The sequence below is a fragment of the Equus caballus genome, chromosome 7, assembly GCF_041296265.1.
Source record: "Equus caballus isolate H_3958 breed thoroughbred chromosome 7, TB-T2T, whole genome shotgun sequence".
Taxonomy (NCBI): domain Eukaryota; kingdom Metazoa; phylum Chordata; class Mammalia; order Perissodactyla; family Equidae; genus Equus; species Equus caballus.
In genome coordinates, this window is record NC_091690.1 from 43,248,560 (window position 1) to 43,268,734 (window position 20,175).

At 54.3% G+C, this 20,175-nt stretch overlaps 1 protein-coding gene and 1 long non-coding RNA gene across 9 annotated transcripts in view; one reads left to right on the plus strand and one right to left on the minus strand.

The window, feature by feature from the left end:
• Nucleotides 1-10,947, minus strand: part of B3GAT1 (beta-1,3-glucuronyltransferase 1) — a 30,846-nt gene extending 19,899 nt beyond the window's left edge. For 2 of the 7 annotated variants that reach the window (XM_070273965.1, XM_070273966.1), the window contains exon 1: nt 10,171-10,309. The gene's annotated coding sequence lies outside the window, so the exon portion shown is untranslated. Of the gene's footprint in view, nt 1-8,432; nt 8,576-10,170; nt 10,583-10,793 lie in introns of those variants that run through there. The other 5 variants (XM_070273967.1, XM_023645183.2, XM_005611731.4 and 2 more) reach the window with 5 other exon arrangements.
• On the plus strand, nt 10,559-19,339 carry LOC102151035 (uncharacterized). 2 transcript variants are annotated; one of them, XR_002809174.2, is made up of 5 exons: nt 10,559-10,713; nt 11,788-11,947; nt 13,951-14,122; nt 14,686-14,772; nt 19,034-19,339. It is a non-coding gene; the product is annotated as an uncharacterized lncRNA (long non-coding RNA). The 2 variants fall into 2 exon arrangements; XR_002809176.2 differs by lacking the exon at nt 10,559-10,713 and adding an exon at nt 10,819-10,987.
• The last annotated feature ends 836 nt before the right edge of the window (nt 19,340-20,175 follow it).

Genomic DNA, 20,175 nt, shown 5'->3' on the forward strand with positions numbered 1-20,175 from the left:
AGCTCTGGGAGCAAGGGGTCCTCGCTCACTGCCCCACCTCGCCTCCCCCTTCGAGACAGGCTGAGCAGAACCAGGGGTGCATTTCATCCTAGCGCAGGGCCTGCCCGATTCCACATATATTACAGCCAATCACTCTTTCCCAACCTCTCCCACTCTGCGCCTGCCTGCTGCAAATACTCAGTGCCATGTGAGATGCCGGCAGCTCAAGACAGCGTGGGTGGAGCTGCCCCTCACATGGTGCACATCCATGGGGTCGGGCCACCACAAGCACCTGCCTGAGCTGAGGGAGGGGGCAGGAGTGGATGGCTTGGAAGATTCTGATACAAAATGAACAGCAAGGGCTGGGGGCCACACAACCGCATCAACAGCCACTAGAGAAACAGGAGGTCGAGAGCCATGCGATAGGTGGGCAGCCCTCCTCTTCTGCCAGGCTGCCCAGACGAGCAGTGGGGGTGGCACATTCCCTGACAAGGCTGAGGTTAGAGAACAGTCCAGAACCCAGAAAGACTGGTACCCTAGCATCCTGGGCTCTGGGAGCTGAGCTGAGAGGAGTGCATTCCTGTCTCCTCGACTCTCATCTACAGAGGAGGTCCAGAGAGGCTGAGACAGGCCTAAGGCTGCACAGCCCAGGGTAGGTGCCCAGTGTTGGTTGCAACGAGGGTCTGCAGTGTGGAGCCAGACACAACTCATGGAGATTGCTTTGGTACCCATGGGACCCTGGCGGGCCAGCAAGCAGGGCATTTGGTCTTGGCAAGGCCTGGGGACAGGGACCAAGCAGGCCAGGTAACCTGGCGGGCCTGGCCCTGGGACCAGGGGTCCATGGGCAAGGCTTGGGTTTGGAAGCCCTGGAGGGAGGGCATGAGCAGCCAGTACCAGTCTATCCCTACACTGCTGTCCTCCCACCCTTGTGTTGTCCAGGCTGCTCTCTGCCTCGGTTTCCTTTGGTGCTGATGTCCATGTGGTTGTGGATGAGGGGGCTGACTAGGGGAGACTGTCCTGAGCTCTGCATGGTCTCCTCTTGAAGCCTTCCGCAGCGTGCCCCTCCCCAGGCCTGAGCATTCACTGTGACCATGCAGCAAATGTCCAGCCCTGTGACCTGCTGGGCACTTGCTGGTTTCCAGGTTTGCCCTCAGACCCCAGGCCATGGGCTCCTCTAGGGCACCAGGCCCTACTCACCTCGATCCCACCACAGGGCCCAGGCCCTACACAAAGCAGAAGCTGCACCAATATCTCAGACTCAGTTTCCCCATCTGCAACACTTACCAGGCTATTTTTGGGATCAAATGAGGGAATCCATGGAAAACATCTAGCTTGGGGCCTGGCACACAGTGAACACTAAAAATGCCCGAAAATATAAAATATAATAGTAACTGTAACAGCAGCAACCACCTTGTTTTAAAATTCAGGTGACTCCAAGTGCCAGCAAGAGAAGGGAACAAGCAAGAGGGCGCCTGGCTGCTTCCTGGGGGCCAGCTCTGAACAGCCTCTGGGGCAGTTCTTCTGGCAGACTCCTCCCTCCCAAGGATGCGGCTGTGCTGAGCTGGGCTCTGTGGAAAGCAGGCATGCTGGCATGTGGCAGTGTGATAAACGGGGGTGTGTGCACGTTCCTGGAGTGCCAGCAGCTTGCCACACGCAGGGCAGCCATCCCCCTAAACCCTGGAACTCTGGCCCAGCTCTCCCTGCCCTGCTCTGCTCTCCAGGCTGAGCTGGCTCCCTTCCTCCAATCACGTCCACAGCTTCCCCAGCGCAGCCTCACACAGCCAGGCGGCACTGCTTCTGTTGTCCCTCTTTTACAGATTTGGACACCAAGCTGGGAACAGAAAGGCCTTGTGACAGGCAGACAGCTGGGCCTGTCCTGATGCTGGACGCCTCCCTGGGCTGCCTCCCCTTGGCCCTATTAGTCCTGAGTCCCTGCCCAGGCCCCAGACACGCACTCAGGGCAGGACTGGGGACTGTGGAAGGTCAGGCGTGCCCTCTCCTTCTCTTCTTCAGCCTCCAGACCTGTCAGAGAACAGAGACTCTCCTCTCCAGCAGTCTTGGGGCTGAGCCCTGGCCATCGGCAGAGGTCTAGGCCATGTGCCCCTGGGCCCCATCATTTCCGGCCCTTTCTCTCTGGAAGCAGGCCGGGTTCTTGGAAAGTTCCACTCTCACCACCTCCCACCTCGGAGGCTCCCCCACCTCCTCTGTTCCTCCTGCCCTATCCCTTAGCCCCTCCCCTGTGGTGTCCTTGAACCCTATTGCCTGGGTGAGAAATGATTAACAAAGGTGTTGCAGGGGGTGGGTGGGGACCTCAGTCTAAGAAGGCCCCTGAGCCTGGGGTGGGCAGCCTGTGCTCCCCACAAGAGCAACCAGGCAGGGATATGATGAATTGAGGGTCCCTAAGTCTTGGTCCCCCAGATGGTGGATCACGCTGACAAGATCTGTACGGCTTACGGGCCGTGTGTACAGTTAGCGACAGGGCGCCCGCCCCGAGGAGGAGCCTGCACAAGCGAAGGTACATGCCGGGGCACGCTTGCCACATACACAGGGGCTCCAGGCCATCCAGGGCTCCTGCCCCAGGGAAGGGCTCTGGATAAGGGGCAGCGTCCTCTCCAGGGACCAGGAGGCGGCAGGGCAGGGAGGGGACAGGGTGCAGGCAGCCCTCACTGGCCTGTCCCTCTGCCTGCAGTGCTTGTCCCTCACCGTCCCTCCACCTGCTGAGCTGCTGCTCAGCCTTTGAGGCCGAGGCCGGGCCCACTCATCCTCGACTGGCACACGGGGCTGGTCCCTGAGGACACGTGCTCGGTGCTGGACGGTGACGGAGCAATCAGAGGCCCAAACCAGACACTCTCCTCAAATTTGATGGGCTCCTTCCCTCTGTTCTCCTGTGACACCTGGTACGGAGGTCGACTTGGAGCAGGGATGTACCTGCTGGGCCCTCCACTAAGGCAGCCCCTGCAAGGGAGGGACGAGCGGGGAGAAGCACCATTACTGAGCACTTTTTTCTCCATGGCCTGGCATCAAAGAACCTGCCAACTAGGTGACTGGAAAAGCAAAATGTGGCACATGCCTGCAACAGGACACTATTCAGCCAGAGAAAGGAAGGACATCCTGACACAGGCTACAGCACGATGAGCCTCGAGGACACGATGGTAGTGAACTGAGCCAGTCACAAAAGGACAACCACTGTGTGACTCCCCCTCAATAAGGAGGCACCTGAGGTGACCCAACTCAAAGACACAGGAAATAGAATGATGGTTACCTGGGGCTGGGGGGATGGGCTGGGGAGTTGTTTAATGAATACAGTTTCCAATTTGCAACACGAAAAAGTTCTGGAGATGGATGGTGGCACGATATGAATGTACTTAATACCACTGAAAACTTAAAAATGGTTAAGATGGTAAATTTTGTGTTGTGTTTTTTTACTACAGTGAAAAAAGAACCCATCATCCACAACGTCTGGCTGGATCGATCTGTAAACAATGACACAACCCTTAGGGCTGGACCTGGGGCTGGGGGGTCAGAGGGCTTCCCTTGCAACAGGGCTGGGTGGGCCCCTGTGTGTGGCCTCAGGTGGGGCTGCTGGGTGCACCTTTCTGCTCGTTGTCATGTGAGCGTGTCACCATGAGAAAACAGACACAGGGCACATCTTGGGGAAGCACCCCGCCTCCCCGAGGTTCCAGACATGCCTCTTGGAGTGAGCAGGATGTGGCCGGATGAGTATGGACACACACACGACAACACATATGCTTGCACACACACAGGCATGCACACACAGGGCAGCCTGCTGTGTCTCCCAGTCCTGGGACCTGGGGAGGGGTGGGCAGTGAGAGCAGGTGGGACACTTGTTCCGAGAGAGAGAGAGAGAGAGCAAGAAAGAGAGAGAGAGAGAGAGAGAGGGAGGCTGATTTGTAGGGGAGAAGAACATAACATCAACAAGTGATGAGCTAGGCGAGAACACTTCAGCTTAAGTTCAGAAACTCTTGGATGGAGAAAGAAAATAGCACACGGAGAGGCTGTCCATCAACCTGAGCAGGGTGGTAGGGGGATCGACCTGGCACCCGGAGCCGGGGTTCTGGGGCCATGAAGGTCAATCTCCCTTGGAGCGCCAGCCAGTCCCTACCATGGAACAGCTTGTCCCTCCTCCTCTGTGCTCTGTGCCTGAAGCGGGAAGGGGAGAAGACAGCATGGGGCTGAGCTGGGAACTAAGGACGTGCCCAGGAAGCCGTGGGAAGGAGGTGTCCCCTCATGGTCCCTGGTGTGGGCTGCTGGCACTGGCTGCATCATTCCAGGCACTTTGTCTCCAGGGGACACAGTGCTCACACCTCTGGGAGTCGGCACTTACCTCAAGGGTGTCAGGATTCTGGTGATGGGTGAGGGGTGCTAAGGACGAGACCAGGATTTCCTCAGGCTTAGAGGACACCCCCAGGGAGTCCCCAGGCAGCAAATGGGGACCCTGAGGGCTTCAGGTCTGGGCTGAGCGGGAGCTGGGCAGTCCCAGAGCCCAAGTCTCAAGCCATCTGGGGTCCCAACAGTTCCCCCAGCCTGAGGAGCTCCAGGCTGACCTGTTCTCCCAGTCAGAGTGTGCACGGACACCGCATAGCAGGCCAACGAGTCACTGATTTAATTAAAGTTTTGTATGTATTTTTAATTCATTGCCTGGGGCCTGAAGGATCTGACCTTCCCCAGGGCGATGTCAGAGGTAGTGCAGGCTGGTCCTCCTGGGCCAGCTGTCAGGAGAGAGAAGGCATGTTCCAGCCTGGGCAAAAGGGGCCCTGGGGTCTCAGCGCCGGCTGCTTCCCCTGACCTGGGAGGCTGCTCCTGCCGCCCCGCTACACTGCTCTGTCCTGCCAAGAGGGAAGGCAGCTGGACAGACAGCCAGGACAGGGAGTCGGGAGACTTAGATCACAGTCAGGACACGGCACTAAAGGGCTGTGTGACCTGAGACAAGAGTGGAACCTCTCTGGGCACCGGTTCCCTTATCTATGAAAAGTAAGAAGCCACCTAGAGTCACAGAACCCTAATTCTGGGAGAAGCCTTGCAGGCCAGACAGCCTCCTGTGTCCAACTCTAGTTTGTGGCTAGGGACGGCCAATTCTTGATCTCGGTTCATTTCCTCTCCCCGTCTGCCTTCCAGCAACTTGGCTGGCAGGCTCCCTTCTCTCTCTTGCCTCCCTCTCCTGGGGTGTTCTGTGGATTGCATACCGAGGTAAGTGGTATAATTTGGGAGGGAAATGTTCACGTGGTTCATGCTCCTCAGAGTTTAGACGAGACTGAGGCTCAGGGAGACTCCCTCACACAGTGAGATGCTGACGCTGCTGTGCCTGTACCTGATCGGCCAGCTGATCTCTGAACCCTGGCAGGCCCAGGGCCCTTCTCCCTCCTGGCCACTTCCCTCTGCTGAGCTCAGGGCATCGGACTCCTGGCTTTCTTTCCCTCAGGACCAGGGAGGGGGTGAGCCAGCAGAGGGCCCCTCCAAGCCCCTGCTCCATCCCTACTCAGCAAGATGCTGGTCGCAGCTGGGACCTCATATGCTCCTTTTATTTTGAACTTCCAAGGACTTAGGAAATGCTTTCTGGTGAGAGTGATTCCAAAAAAACACAATTTCAGTTGCATCCACTTCCGAACATGTTAGCCCCTGTTTACATGGCAGTGTTGACTTACAAAGGAGGACACACTCGTCCTGTCCATTTCTCTCCCCAGGGCTGAGTGGTGCAAGTTATCATCTGGCCACGTTGCCATCACAGGTGAGAAAACTGAAGCTCAGGAAGGGTCAGAGATGTAAGCAAGGTCACATGCCCATTACTGACAGCCTGGCACCTGGCTTCGTGCCTGGCACAAAGCAGGCTGTTCAATGAGTGTTTGTGAAGTGAACTGTTAAACGAGTAATAAATGCTGCTGAGCAAAGCACTCACCGTCGCATGTTCCAGTGATTCACACAGTCACCTGTCATGGCCTAGGCCCGCCTCACAAACATCCTATTATCAGCCCCCTTTTAGAGACGAGAAATCTGAGGCACACAGAGGTTAAGGAATGTGCTATGGACACACAGCTAGTAAGTGACAGAGCTGGGAGCCCCGTCAGGCTCCAGAGTCCATGCTCTTTGTCCCCTTGCTAAATCTAGAGTCCAGAGCAGCACTTTCCAGTAGAACTTTCTGTGATGCTGGGAATGTCTGTATCTGTGCTGGCCGATACGGTAGCCGCTGGCCACGTGAGCTCTTGAAATGTGGCTGGTGTGACTGAGGGACTGCCACTTATGGGAAGAAAAGCAGCCCGTCCCACATCTAGTGTTGGGCTCTATGGTTTCTTAATGATGGTCAAAGCAACAGCCCAGAGTCTTGAACCCAAAGACACTCACAGCCTCAGAGGCCAGATTGCTCAACTGCCTCGTAAAGAGGCAGGAAGATGGAGAGAAGCGAAGGGGAGAGGTGAAGGAAGGCACCCAGCCACACATAGTCACCCAGCAAGGACCCACAGAACCAGGTCCCCAACCTCAGGTCCTGTCCACTCCTAATACCAAGGCCATGCCCTCTTGTCTCTGCTCCCTCTGCTTCCTCCATCCCTCTCTCCTTCGTGGAGCAGTAATGATGGTTCACGTTTCCCACTTTAACAAGAAGAGAGAAACCCTGCCCACGGTTCTCAGACTGAGCCGTGAGATCCACGGCCCTGCGGGCTAGGTTCACCCCCAAATCCATTCAACTCTTGGTGATCCAGACCAACACTCTCCACTCTGGGCTTATCAGTGGCAAAGCTGCAATCCCTGCCAGGCATGTGGCCGGGAGGCGCTGCCCTGCTGTCAGCTGGAGTGTACAGGGAGCGCAGGCTTGCGGGCTTGGTTTAACATTGGCTGTAGCTAAACCTCATTAGAAAAGTAAATTTGCTGTAGCTGCAAAAAAAAAAAAAATGCAGCAACCCACATAACCCTTCCAAAGCTAAACAGAAAACTCTGTTTCTGGATATTTGATGCTTTATGTTCCCAGCACTGGCCCAGAGCCTGAAACACGGTAGGCGCTCAGTCAGCATGTGCAGAAGCAAACGGAATTCTGAGCGATCTCTGTCCACCTTGCCGCCTTTCAGCAGGAATAAGAGGCCACAGAACTGGAGTTCTGGTAAATTGCATGCATTTTTAGACAGCCGTTGCCTGATAAACTGGGACGATTACATCGACCACTAATTAGACGTGGAAAGTTGTTGCTGTCGCTCGGCAAGGAGACACTAGAGTGTCCTTGCAAAAGAGTGCACCCCAGGAGGGCCTGGACGAGGCCCAGAGTCTGGAGGTGGGGGAACCAGATGGGGGGCCCCACGGGAGACAGGAGAGACTGCAACGATTCCCACGTGATGACTCCAGGGTTGGCCAAAGAATTGCTACTCCAAATTCTACAGCCATCCAGATCCTGGAAGAATGTGGGGGAGGGTATACAAAATAAACACATTAACATTCAACTAGCACTTCATGGGAAAGTGGCCTGGTGAGAGGAGGGCTCCTCGGTTTACAGCCTGGGAAACCAAGGCTCAGAGGCTCCGTCTCCCCAAGTCCACTCAGCTGGTCACAAAGGGAGCAGAGACGGATGCCCTGGCCCGGCTGCCAGCCTGTGCTCCACGCTGCAGTGCTTCCAAGCTGGATGCACTTCAGCAGGGTCCCCAGAGGTCTTCTTGCCTGCAGGCTTGGGGTGTATGAAGGGGGTTTTTCTTTTTCCTTCTCCCCAGGTGTCAAGTCTCCTCGGAGCCCACACCCTTCCCCACCCCACTGCATCCCAGAACCAGGAGGGTGGTGGGTCAGGGGCCAGGACATGTGGAGGAGCCCTCAGCACTGGGGAATGGGCCTGGGCAAAGGGTCTCCATGAATATCCTGCTCTCACAGCCCGTCCCCTTCTGCCTTTGGGCCTCCCTCCCACCCACCTGCATTCCTCAGAGCCACAGAAAGACCCTTCCTCAGGAGACCATGCCACTGCTCCACTGCGGGGCCCCTGCGGGCGGATGACTGCCAGTACTGGGGATCTTGGGAAGCAGGGTTCCTGGGCTGGCTCCCACAGCACCACTGGGCGAGCCAGACTTCTGCCTTGGGGCCTCCCTCCTTCGTTCTGTGAACGTGCTTGTGTCTTTGTCTCTGGTCTCATGCTGGCTTCTTTGCCTGCCTCAGACACTCTCAGATTCTTTCTCTTCCTGAGCCCTGCCTCTCTCTCCAGTTCTCAGTGGAAGAGTGCTCTCAGGCACCTCTGTGCCAGCTCACTCCTCTCTTCCAGCCAAACTGAACCCACATGCCCCCTGTCCTAGAGCCCGACTCCCACTCAGCTCGCCTGCATCTCTTACCCGTGCAAAACTCCCGCCCTGCCTCATCACCCTGTGCTCTGCAGCACGGAAGGACAGTGACTTGGTCCCCCCGCCTCTCAAAAACTACTGTGGGACAGTCCACGCCTGTCCAGGGGCCTGGGGCAGGGACTAGGCTAGTCCTACCAGCATCTTCCTCTGAAGCCCCTGGTCTCTGCTGCAGGATCCAATCCTGTTGCTGGAGCTGTCCCACCTCAGTGATTTATCTCGCCACGCTTCAGGAGGACCAGTCAGTGCCTGCTCCTCTAGAAATCTATATGCACTCATCCAACCCAGCACATATGAGCTTCTGATACGCCTGCACATGGATGATTCCCAAGCGTCTCCAGATCAGGCACAGAAATGGCTCCTGTGCTGAACGGGCACAGACCCACCGCCCCTCCCTGTTCCACTAACTCTAGCAAGCCTTCTTGCTCCCACCAAAAGGGGTAGAGGAAAATGGCACACAGCTCCAAAACCTTTGGGGGTGTTGGCATGGACGGGGCAGAGTGGACAGTCTGTTTGAGGGTCTCATGGGGAAGAGTCTTCATTCCGTATTAAGGAAGGACTTGATGTTTGGTCCAGCAAGGCCAATACTGGTCACTAGCTAAGCAGGTTCTGGGAGGAAATGTCTCAATCCCTGTGGTGGCTATTGGCAGAGGCAGCAAGACATGAGGCACAGAAGACAAATTTTAGAAACTCTAGAGCAATGGTCCTGCAAGGCCACCTCGCTCATAACCCCAGTAACTTAGGAAGCTGTGTGCCTCTCATCTCCACACAAACATACACGACAACTTCACAGTGCTATGCACTAGAACATCCCTACCCCATCCTTTTACACAGCGCATGCCACACAACCCAAGCTCAGGGTCCCAATGGATACTCCATCCAGATTGGTACCCTTGCAGGTGGAGCTGCACCCACCAGCATGGGGCTAGCAACTGTCAAGGCCCCCTTCAGAGTCTGTGAATTAGAAATCCCCAGAGTTCCTCAGCTCCAGCTTCTACAAGAATCCATGTACATGGTGCATGGCTGAGACTAGGCCCTCCTGGGAGAGAGAAAGGGGAAGGGGAGGCTGGTCAAGATCTTGTTTATGTGTGTGTGAGGGGAGGGGGGCTCTTGACTCTAGCTGCTTGGTACCAGGCTGTCACCTCCTCTCCCTGGCACTGTTGGATCCTGTGGTTTCCTCCTTTCTTCTTTCCTGCCTCATCTCTCAGCTTCCTTTTCGGAAGCTGTACCCTCTAACTCTGGGGGATCAGGATGTCAGGTCTGAGCTCGAGTGCGGGAGGAGGGTGGGGAACTTGACCATGCCTCCTTTCTTCTCCTCGGTACACTAAAGGTCCCAAGGACCCTCTGTCCCCTTCTTGCCACCTCTCAGCCCCTTAGCCTCCCCAGCAGAGCTGCAGAGCCTGGGTCCCCTGAAGAGAGTTAACTTGCCAGTGCCTGCAGCTCAGAGCCGTTGGGGATGACTACTGGGAGGCAGGGGTGCGGTGGGGGTGCTGGCCCCTGACTCCTCTGGACCCCCAGGAACTACCTGCTGAGATGGAAACGGACCAGCGAGCTAAAAGCCTGGCCAGTTGTTGGAAGCTGCTGAGAACCAGCTCTCCCCTAATGCAGCCCGAGGAGGGCAGGCGGAGCCCAGGTTTTGTTTCTCAGCCCCTTGGTGGCAGCGCCTCCCAGCCCGGGCCTCCTTCCTGGCCCCCTTTCCAGCTGCTTCCACTGTGCGCACAACCCAACCCAATACACAGACACACACACACACACACACACAAACACACACACGCACCCGGGAGGACACGGCGTGGTTACTGATGGGGACGCATAAAGGGGCTCTGTGCGCGGCCGCGGCGCCCGCGGGGGCGAAGGCGGCGTTGGGGGCACTGACCTGCGGCGGCGAGTCCAGATCGTTCCCGGCGCGGTCCATCGCGGGCGGCGGCCGCTACGCCCCGGCCCCGGCGTCCCCCGGCTGCTGCCCTGGGCCGCGCGCACCTCCCTCTCCGGGGTCTCTCGGGCTCCGGGCCCCGGGGGTCCACTTCATAGCCGGGGTCCGCGGCCCGCCCGCCTGCAGCCCCCGCCCAGCCCCGCAGCCCCCGCCCGGCTCCTGGTGGACTCCGCGAGGCGACGGCCGGAGCCTTGGAGCGCGCGGGAGGGCGCGGGCAGGGCGGCGTGGGGGGCGGGGGAGACAGAGAGGGGAGGCGCGGGGGGCGGGAGGAAGCAGGGGGCCGGCACCAGGGGCGCGGAGAGGGAAGCGCGGGCGGCCTGGGCGCGGGGCCGGAGCCTAGCCGAGCGGGCCGGCGCGGAGTCCCCTCGGCGGCGGCAGATGCGCCGGGGCCGCCGCGGCTGTGACAGCGCCTCCCGCCCCGCCCCCACGCGCGCCCGCCCCGCCCCGAGCGAGCGCGAGCTGCCGGCGGGACCCGCGCCGCTAATGGTCGGTACCAATCTCGGCCGCAGAGGCGGGGGGCGCGGGGAGGGAGGCCGGCGAGGACCCCCTGGGATTGGTATCATCACCTCCGCAACACAGCCTCCGAGCGGAGGAGGCTCTTGCTGTAGACTCTGGAGCAGGGGCTGCGCGCGGGGTCCCGACGCCCCCGGGCCCCGGCTCGCTGGAGTTAAAGCTCGTCGCTCCGCGGCCTGCACCCCCATCCCACCCCGCCTCCACCCTGGCTGTTCCTGGCGCCCGGCTTGGCAGCCTTTCTCAAAGGGTGATTGTTTCCGGGCTGGGCAGTTGGGGGGCGGTTCTCTGGGACCAAGAGCCAAGCTGGGGAGCAGGGAGGATGCAGATCCGTCCTTGGCTTCAGGCGTCCCGGGATGGGCGATGGCTGGTGGGGGCGGATGGTATCTGCCCGATACAGGGGTGCCTGTGTGGGGTGGAGATGGGGGTCCTCAGGCGCCGGCCTACAGGGCGGCCCCACCTGTCAGGTACTGCTGCCTGGTCGAAGGGCGTGGCAAGTGTCGGCCTCAGCCCACCTCCCACAGTGCCCTCGTTGTTCCAAGGAGCAGGCAGGGAGCAAGGCTGGGGTGGAGAGGGAGGTGGAAAGGGATAACGGAGAGGCAGGGATGGAGCAAAGCGGGCCAGCGGGCTATCCAGGAATTTACCAGGGATCTTGGGCAAAGAAGCCTCTGCATGTTCCTTGCCTATGTGAGCCGAGTGGGCTGGGGGATGTGTGACCAGTGAGTCCGTGTGTATGCACATGTGTGTGCATGTATGTGTGGGGGCAGGTGTAGCCATGGCATGTAACCATCTATGGAGATACTCCCAAATGCTCTTTTGTCAAGTTGCCAGAGACTTAGAAGCTATCCTTGTATGTTTTAAGGATTTGTACCCCTGACTGGTCCTCCTCCTGCACACCTGTAGGCAGAGACACCCTTTGTCTTCTTCCGAGCCACAGGAGAAGGCCAGCTCCTGTAGCTGAGGTTCTGTTCCCAGCAGGGCCCAAGGATGTCAGTGTTTTTTCCTAGCTCAAAACCTCCCACCAGGTCTGATGCCTCCTTCCCTTCTCAGGTGCCCAACTGTCAACCTGCCATCACACGTTGCTAAGTCAAAATTGTGCCACCAGGCAAGGTGCTTATGTCCTGTAAGCTGATGCTGAGGAGCACAGGACCCCTCCTATCACGTTCTCTGCTCTCGTCACTACCTAGCCAGGCCCTGCTCCTTCTGCTGAGTATGTGTGGTGGGTGTGGGATGGGGGGAGGGTAGGGGCAGGGCTTTAGAATTAGCCAATTTGGTCAAGACCTTGAGATGAGGAAGGGGTGCCACCATCCATACCATCTCACAGACATTTGAAACTATAATTAATTGCTGCCTTTAGGGACAGCTGTCCCTCCCTCTCACTCTCTATTCCTTTCCTGTGTTTAATAGCCCTCTTTGCCAGAGAGGAAGTTCTTCCAAATCTAACCTGAGTACCTCCTGCCCAGTGCAGGATCATTTCATTATTCTCTTAATGCAGGATGAATTACAGCAAGCCCTACTCTGCTTTTTCCTTCCCTTATTGGAATAACCCTTGCTCTTTTAAACTCTGCTAAGAGAAACTTTCCTGAGACCATGTTTTCCTTGCCTCCACACTCTGCTTCTCCCTAGCACTCTACACCATCTGGAGAGAGCGGAAGAGCAGTGCAGGAACAGGAAAGGACAGCTCAAGAGAGTGCAGAGGAGGGACCTGCCCATCAGTGTGCATGGAGTACCAACTGCCTCTCTCCCCACTTGCGCAGCCAGTCCCAGTCACAGAGTCACCAAATGTCAGGGCAGATATGACCTTGGAGAGTTTCTAGTTCTAGTCCCCCATTTTACAAACAAGAAAACTGAGAACCACAGAGGGGATCATCAACAGCATGTGGTGTGTGTGTGTGAGGGTGTGACAAGTTTACACCCATTTCTCCATCAGTTTCCCAGGACAAGGTTCAGCCCCAGGTGCTGAGCTTGGGGAGGGAGGCAATGAGAAAGCCTGGGTTTCAGGCCAGTTCTGAAGGCACCACCTGAATGGCCACCTCCCTTCAGAGCCAGTCTCTTCAATAGTAAAACCAGGGTTGGACTAAATCACCTAGAGTCCTGCCTGGTCCCCAACAGGCTGTGGCCACTTGGACCCTCTCTGCAGGCATCTCAGGTTCTCTCCCTTTAGCTAATGGGAGGCTAACCAGAGGGAGCACAAAGGGCAACAAGCTTTACCCTCACCATACTCTAAGAACAATAGTGGTAGTAAATCCCTTTCTAGGGACCCATCTTATTACTTAGCCCCAGGCTCTATTTACAGAATTTTTTAATATTAATTTTTTGAGCCAACTTAAAACAATAATGTGGGATTAAAATTAGTGTGATAAGCCTCAGTGAACACAGAACAGCCTGCCATTACTTTTGGTGGGAAGTTTTGGCAACACCCCAATTGCATGGACACACACAAATATACAGACAGCTATGTAGACACAAAACACACACACAAAGGCAGATATGCATGCAAACACACACAGCTATACCCTCCTATACCTCGTGTGTATGTATGTGTGCATGTACGTGTGTGTACTTGCAGAGACCCGCACATCTACAGACACATGTGCACACACCCCCCAGTCCCCACAAGGTGGTTGGACCCTAAGTGGTGTCTTTCTACCCCTTTTCTCTGTCTTCCTGCTTGGCCTCTGCAGGTCTGTAGACACCCTTCGCTTCCTTCCACATCTGGATTTAGTGGATCCCCAAAACTTAGCCCTTGCTCCAAACGCAAGGAGCCCCTGGGTCTCCCTGAATGACTGATCTTTCCCTCTTCCCTCTTCCCCTGCCAAGAGTGAGCCCCTCTTCTCAGAGGCCCCCAAAGCCTAGCACCAAAGTGTTTAGTATGCAAAGCCCAGATCTGTCCTCTGGGACAAGCTGCTATGTGTTTATTGTGTAGTTAAGCAGAACAGCAGCCCTTCCCCCACTCTAGTCCTGGCCCAGCTCCTGCCATCTGATGCCCAGCAGGGTCCCATAAAACTGTTGTGTGCAATGCAAATCCAGCAAGACATCTGGGAGGGTCTGTAGGTTTTCTCCAAATCACCTGTGCCCTAATTTAATATGAATGACAATTAGTTGACTCTTATTGGCTAATTATTCCCCTTGTGAGTTCCCTCTGCCTTGGCCTGTCTTTTACCAAGGAGCCTTGGTCTGCTCCTGATTTGTAATGGTGCTTCCTTTTCCAAGGAGCCCTTCCTTCTCAGCTAACCACCCCAGAGAGGAATCGGAGCACAACTGAGCTGCCACCTGCCTGTCTGGGATTCGGCGCCTGTCTTAGCTGTCCAATTGTTGGGGCCCCACTTCTAGGGAGCATCGGATGCCCCCCTGGAATCTACAGCAGTGATTTTGCTGTGAGCGGGTAGGTCCAAGGAGAACGCCCTCATTACATGCTGCGGGTGCACACCTGTCGTTGCACAGCCCCTCCCACACCAGAGAGTGGGGAGCAAGAGGAAGGAGAGAGCCACTCTGCTAGGCAGGCAGGGTGAGCTCCTCAGGGCTCAGTCATGCCTCCAGCATCCGCAGGCACACGTGAAATGCTCCCGTGGTGGCTCTCGCTGGATGTGTGTGCATGTGTGGTTTTGGGTGGTTGAGCTCAGGGCCCAGGGACTGGAAGGGGAAGAGACCTTTTAGCTCTTGCCTTTCATCAGGAGGCTTCTGGTCAGAGCTCTAGATCTTGAACATGCTTGTTTCCCCATAACAAATTGAAATGGTCTTTGGTCACCAGGACTCTCAGCCCTGGTCTTTTCCCCCTCCCTCCCACCCCAGCAGGGCCAGCATTCCTCCTGAGCTGCAGCAAGCAGGCTGACTCCTGCCTTCTGTCTCTGCCCTCTCTAGCCTCTGTGTCCACAGGAAGGACACAGTTGCATGGCTCTAGACGGCTGAAGTGATGTAATTTTTGTTTTGTTTCTCCTGTGGCTGAAGGAGGCATGAGACGCGATGGGAGAAGAGCCCTGCGGTGTGGGGGAGCATCTCCCTGAGGCGAACTGGGACCATTCTCTGTCGCCTTGGGTAAGTGTAAACAACTCAGGTTGCCCCTTGACCTCCCCAGCCACTCCCTCATGTCTCTCCAGAGCCCATTCCTCCCAAGTCCCTCTAGAGCCCCTTCCAGCCTGGGCCTGAGTCAACTGTAGAGCAAGCCCTAGGGGCTCCCTAAGTTCCTCCAAGGCTGCCCTGGCCCTGTTGCCCTCTTCCTGCAGCCTCTCCTTATTCCCAGGCACCTCAGGAAGCAAGCTGCCTTCGCTCAGTCCCATGGCGCTTTCTCTGGATGCTCCTACTCACGTGTGCGTCTTTCACTTGTTCAGCTAATAGTATCTGCGGGTGACCAGCTCCTGTTATGTGGGCTCCTGCTGTAGACCAGGCTGTGCTGGACACCAGGCTATATGGTAATAACAGACAGAGCAGTAAAGAACAGCAATTAGAAACGTTAACTTTCTATCTACCAGGTGATGCTCTAAGTCTTCCTGTGCGTTAACTAATTTCACAATGTTTATTTATGAGGGACTGTGTAAGATAAGGTTCTATTATCAATTCCATTTTATAGGTCAGGAATCTGAGGCGTGGTATTCAGGTAATTCAGTCAAAGTCACATGTATACTAGGTGACGAAGTTGGCTTTGATGCCGGCAGTCTCGTTCCGGGACTCGTGCTGCTCATTGTCTGAGTGTACCTCAGAAGCCCGTGCGCTAGCAGCTGTAATAGGCAAGCAGACAAACAGGATAAACACAGGTGTTGAGTGAAATGTTGGACGGGGAATCAACAGGGTGAAGAGCTAGGGAAACTCTTGGGAGGGGCTCTTTAGAGGGGAGGATTGGGAAAGCCTCTGTCAGGAGGTCACGTTTGAGCTACAACCTGCAGGATGAGAAGGGCCTGGTTCATGAGGAGCTGGAGGACAGGGGCCGGGCCCAGGGAACGGCAACAGGCACAGCTGGGAGGCAGGAAAATGCTCGGTGTGTTTGAGAAACAAAAACAAGGCAAGTGAGGCTAGAGCATGGAGAGAAGGACAGTGACAGGTGAAGTGAGAACGTTCTCTCTTGGAGTTTAAGGATTCGTGTGCATGACTGACCTCCACTCTAGTGTCTTCTAGAGAGGAGCTGTTCAATAAATATGATGGATGTAGTTGCTTAATTTCCTGTCTAGGCTCCCCTCCACAGCCAGGGTGATGGGCAGACATCTTGGACCTTTGGGTGTTAGCAGAGCTTCTGCAGAAGTAGCTTCCTACCCCTGAGCCTCTCTCACCCTTTCTTTTTGAGATTTGGAAGATGTAAAGGAGGAGCCAGGAGTCTTCCCTTGTGGGTACTTTGATTTCATTTATTTGTTCATTCATTCATTCAACCCAATTTCTGGGAGACTCCTCTGTGCTAGGAGCTCTGCTGGGTGCTGAAAATAGAGAAATGCAAAATCCAGCTCCTGCTCTCAGTCCAGTGGTCCTCTCACCCAGAGGTTTCTGTGTTTCAGTTCCACCATCTGCTTTTCTTCATGTACCGTACCACTGGATCCTTCTGAAGGAAGGAAGAGATGGGCAGGGCATTGGTTGTCTATGGGCAGACCGAGACCTGGTCAAGGGCTGCTGCAGATGCTGAGGAGGAGGGGAAAGCAGTGGGCAGTGGCCGCTGAATTCTCTTTGTTATCACCCAGGATGCTGGTTATAATGACATTTTTTGAGTGGGAAAGGAGGAAGAGGAGGAGAATATAATGGTTGCAGGTAAATTTCAGACTTAGAGTAGTGATTTTTGATCAGGCACATTCTGAAAGAAAGATTTTATGTTAAAAGATTTGAGAAATCTTTTTTTGTGCTGCATGTATCAGAAGCAGGCCTCTCTCCTTCCTCTCTAGATTCCTCAGTCCTGTGATTTTCTTTCTTTTTTTTCCCCTAGAGCCAAGATGATGGCAGAAGGTGGGGAGGGATGATACTTACAATTAGCAGACCCTGATGATCTTTGCCTAACCTGCATGTGGCCTGATTAAGTGTTATGGCAGATGGGAAAAGAGAGAACCCACACTAAACACTACCTGACAGCCTCCTTGATCATAGGAAGCTGAAGGGGCCGAGGAGCATTTACTTGCTGGCTTTATGGAATGAGTAAGGGTCTGTTAGGATCTCTGGGCAGTGAGAAGGAGGAGGTATGGACATATGAATGGAAAGGATGCTGAATGTTGGAGACAGCTTTTCCTCAGACTTCAAGAAGAAATGAGGGGGACAAGGCCACTTGAATGCCTTGACACAGGTCAGCAGCAGGCCCTCTGGTGATATTCCAAAGCTGGCAGTCCTGAGCCTCCTGCCCAGACAATTAGCCCCCCGGCCAGTGTGGCTGCTCACAAGGTGCCATGCCCTAGAGATAGTTGCATACAGACGTGCAACTGAAAAAGCTGCCCTTCATCTGACAGCCACTTCCTGGCTGCCTGCATTCAGGGTCTCTGCAGGGGAACTGGTGATCTGTCCTCTCATAGCCTAGTGATGGAGAAAGGGTGTCAGGAGTTAGGGAGAGCTCTAATAGGACCCTCTGGGTTAGAGCACGCATTTGACAGTTGTAATTCTCCAACTCCATTTTCTGCAAATGGATGGTCATTTTGGGTTTTCTGGTCTCTAATCCCTCATTCAGCAAAGCAAACACCCTAAATCCTCTATAATGTAGGTTTTACAGTCTCACATCTACAGATCTATGTTTCAGCACCGAGGCCAGCGCCACTCATGAGAGGCATATGTTCTCGCATCTGGACACAGGCAATATCAGGACACTGGAAGCCCAACTTGGGCTTGGCAGGAGGGCATCACATTGTGGAAGCTAGGCTGACATCCACATAGAGCCTTGTTTCCAGGCCCTGTAGCTGTGTTTCTTTGAAAAAGACAGGATCTTCTTTAAAGTGGCAGCTAGATAAGGCGTACTAGTAGAAACAAGATTTTTGGGGGAGGATCAGAAAAGGTAAGACAGCCCATGGTCCAAATGAGGGGACTGAGCTAGATCAGGGATGTCAAATGAATTTTATTTGCATTCCAATTTCAGGAAATTGGTTATGGATGTGTGAAGCGCTGTGTGAAGTGTTCTGAGGCTATGTGTGTGGTAAGCAGGACACAGTGTAATGACCCATTAGTGATGTTTGCCTTGAGTGGGTGGTGCTGGCCATTTCTGCTAAGTAGTTGATATCTAAGATCCTTTTAATTTCTAGGATTATATGTCTTTAAAAATCAGTGGTTCTCAGTATTCTCTTCTTTAAGTTCTTTTTTTAAAAAAGAATCCATTCATTTGTTCACTCATTCAGTTAACGTTATTGAGTGCCTGCTAGGTGCTTGTTACTGGTCAGTACGTTTTCCTTATGCTCATGAGCTTACAGTCTAAAGAGATTCAATATGGTGAGATAAAGATAGTGTTCTATGGAAGTGATGATATGTTCTGGGTGTAGTGAAGGTGTGATGAAGTCCTGGTGCAATGGGTCCCCTAAATCAAATTGTAATCCTCCCTACACATTGGTGGCCCAACTGGCATAACTTTATAGTGAGCTTTCCACAACTTAGCTCTGAGATCCAGAAAAGAGGTCCCAAAGGCTGGGTCATCAGTTTTTTGGTAAACCTACCTTGTTACTTGACACTTGCCTATTTACGTAGCCAGGGCAATCACAAAGCCCTCTCCTAGGCCTGGCCTGGCTGTCGTCACCTGTAGACTACCTGGTAGAACTCCACGGTTGATGCACAGGAGGGCCCAGCATTTCCCCCATTTGAGAACACCTTTAAAGCTCTTAACATTTTTTTGAGGGGGGATCTGGAACGTCCACATTCTCAATTAAGGATTGAGGAGAATGATGGGAGTGTTCTGACAATGCGAGGACTGAGGATACCCCTGGAGATGTAGGTCAGACCATTTCCAATGACCTTTTCCCTTGTTCTCTAGTAAACTAATGTCATCTTAGTGAGTCTCAGAAGATTTGTTTGTGATAAATCAGGCTCAAGGAACCTTAAGCAATGGGAAAGTGGATGTTTTAGCTTTATACCTGGGCACACTGGGACTCAGGGAGGAAAGAAAGCTGCCCAGGCCACATTACATGGCCACGAGCCCACCTGCATGCTCTGACCCCCAGCAGACCTGGAGAGCCAGGACATTACAGTGGTCAGGGGACCTCCTGAGGCTGAAGGCTGAAACTTGATCCATTTATCTCAGTGGTGAACAGTGAATCTCTCTGCCTTTCTTGAAGATCCCACAATTAAACAGGCAGAGAAATGTATTTCATAAAATATGTATATTGTTTGCCTCATACAAAAGCATTTTAATTTCTCTTAGCTCATAGCCAAGATGAGCGATGGGAGGAACAATCTTTCACTGCACATTAAAATCAAGTACTGGCCAGCAGAATCTTCTGAGGTCGTCCTCGTCATCATCATTACCATCACCACCACCAGCATCTCTGCTATCTATTAGTCAGCATAATTCCTCCTGAGTTCCATGGGAGTTCAGACTGTGTCTTGTTCATTAAATCAGCTCTTCCACCCAGCCCAGTGTTTGGTACCTGCTCGATACCTAATGAATATTAGATGTTATAATAGTTTATTAAAAATGAATGAATAAATAAATGAGGTTTCAAACAAACTGTGTTGTTTGATTTTTCCTAAGTATAACCTCATGAGATGGGCAGGGGAGGTCTCATCACTCTTCAATTATGTATAAGGAAACTGAGGCACAGATGGGTGCCTTGTCTTGACCAAACCCTATCTTGGGGTCTGCTCTCACAGAGGAGATTGTCCTGCTCTGCTCAGGTTTTCCTCCTTGGGCAGAATCTAATCCTTGGCCCCCTTGCCCCTGCCTCCCTCCTGGCTTGGCTGGGTGCCTCTGCTTTTGCCTGAAGCCAGTCCTCCAGCCATTTGCCTCCTCTGTTCCAACAGACTAGCCTTGCTTCCTTGAGTAATGGCTTCCCACCAGCACTAGAGCCTGAGGAGCAAACTCTTCACTAGTGGATGGAGCTGACATGCCAGAACAATTGGACTGAAGTGATTGTAGTTCTCAAATAGTTGCCCAGCTTCTAATTCTATCTGTGAGATGGACTAATTTGAACAAGAATTAGTTTCTAACTTGAGAATCCAAGCCCTGGCCCAGGAAGGGAGAGAAGGGCTTTGTGTAGTCCAGGCAGGAAAGAGGTTTGTGGCCTGCAGGAGGCCCAGGGGCTTTCCCAGAAAAGGTCTCTGGTGAGGAGGGATGGGCCTGGTCCCTTTCCTCTGCCCCACTGCTCTCTTCCACCAGTATGTCTGTGTCGGTGATGGTATCTCAGAACCGGCTGAGTGGAGTGGTGTGCTGATGTTCTGGCTCCCCTGGCCCCTGGGTAGAGCCGAGGCAATGAGCAGAAGTAGAATCTAAAAACCATACAACTCAGAGTTGGAAGGAACCACAGCTTATCCATCCAAACCCCTGCAGGATACTCCATCCCCCTG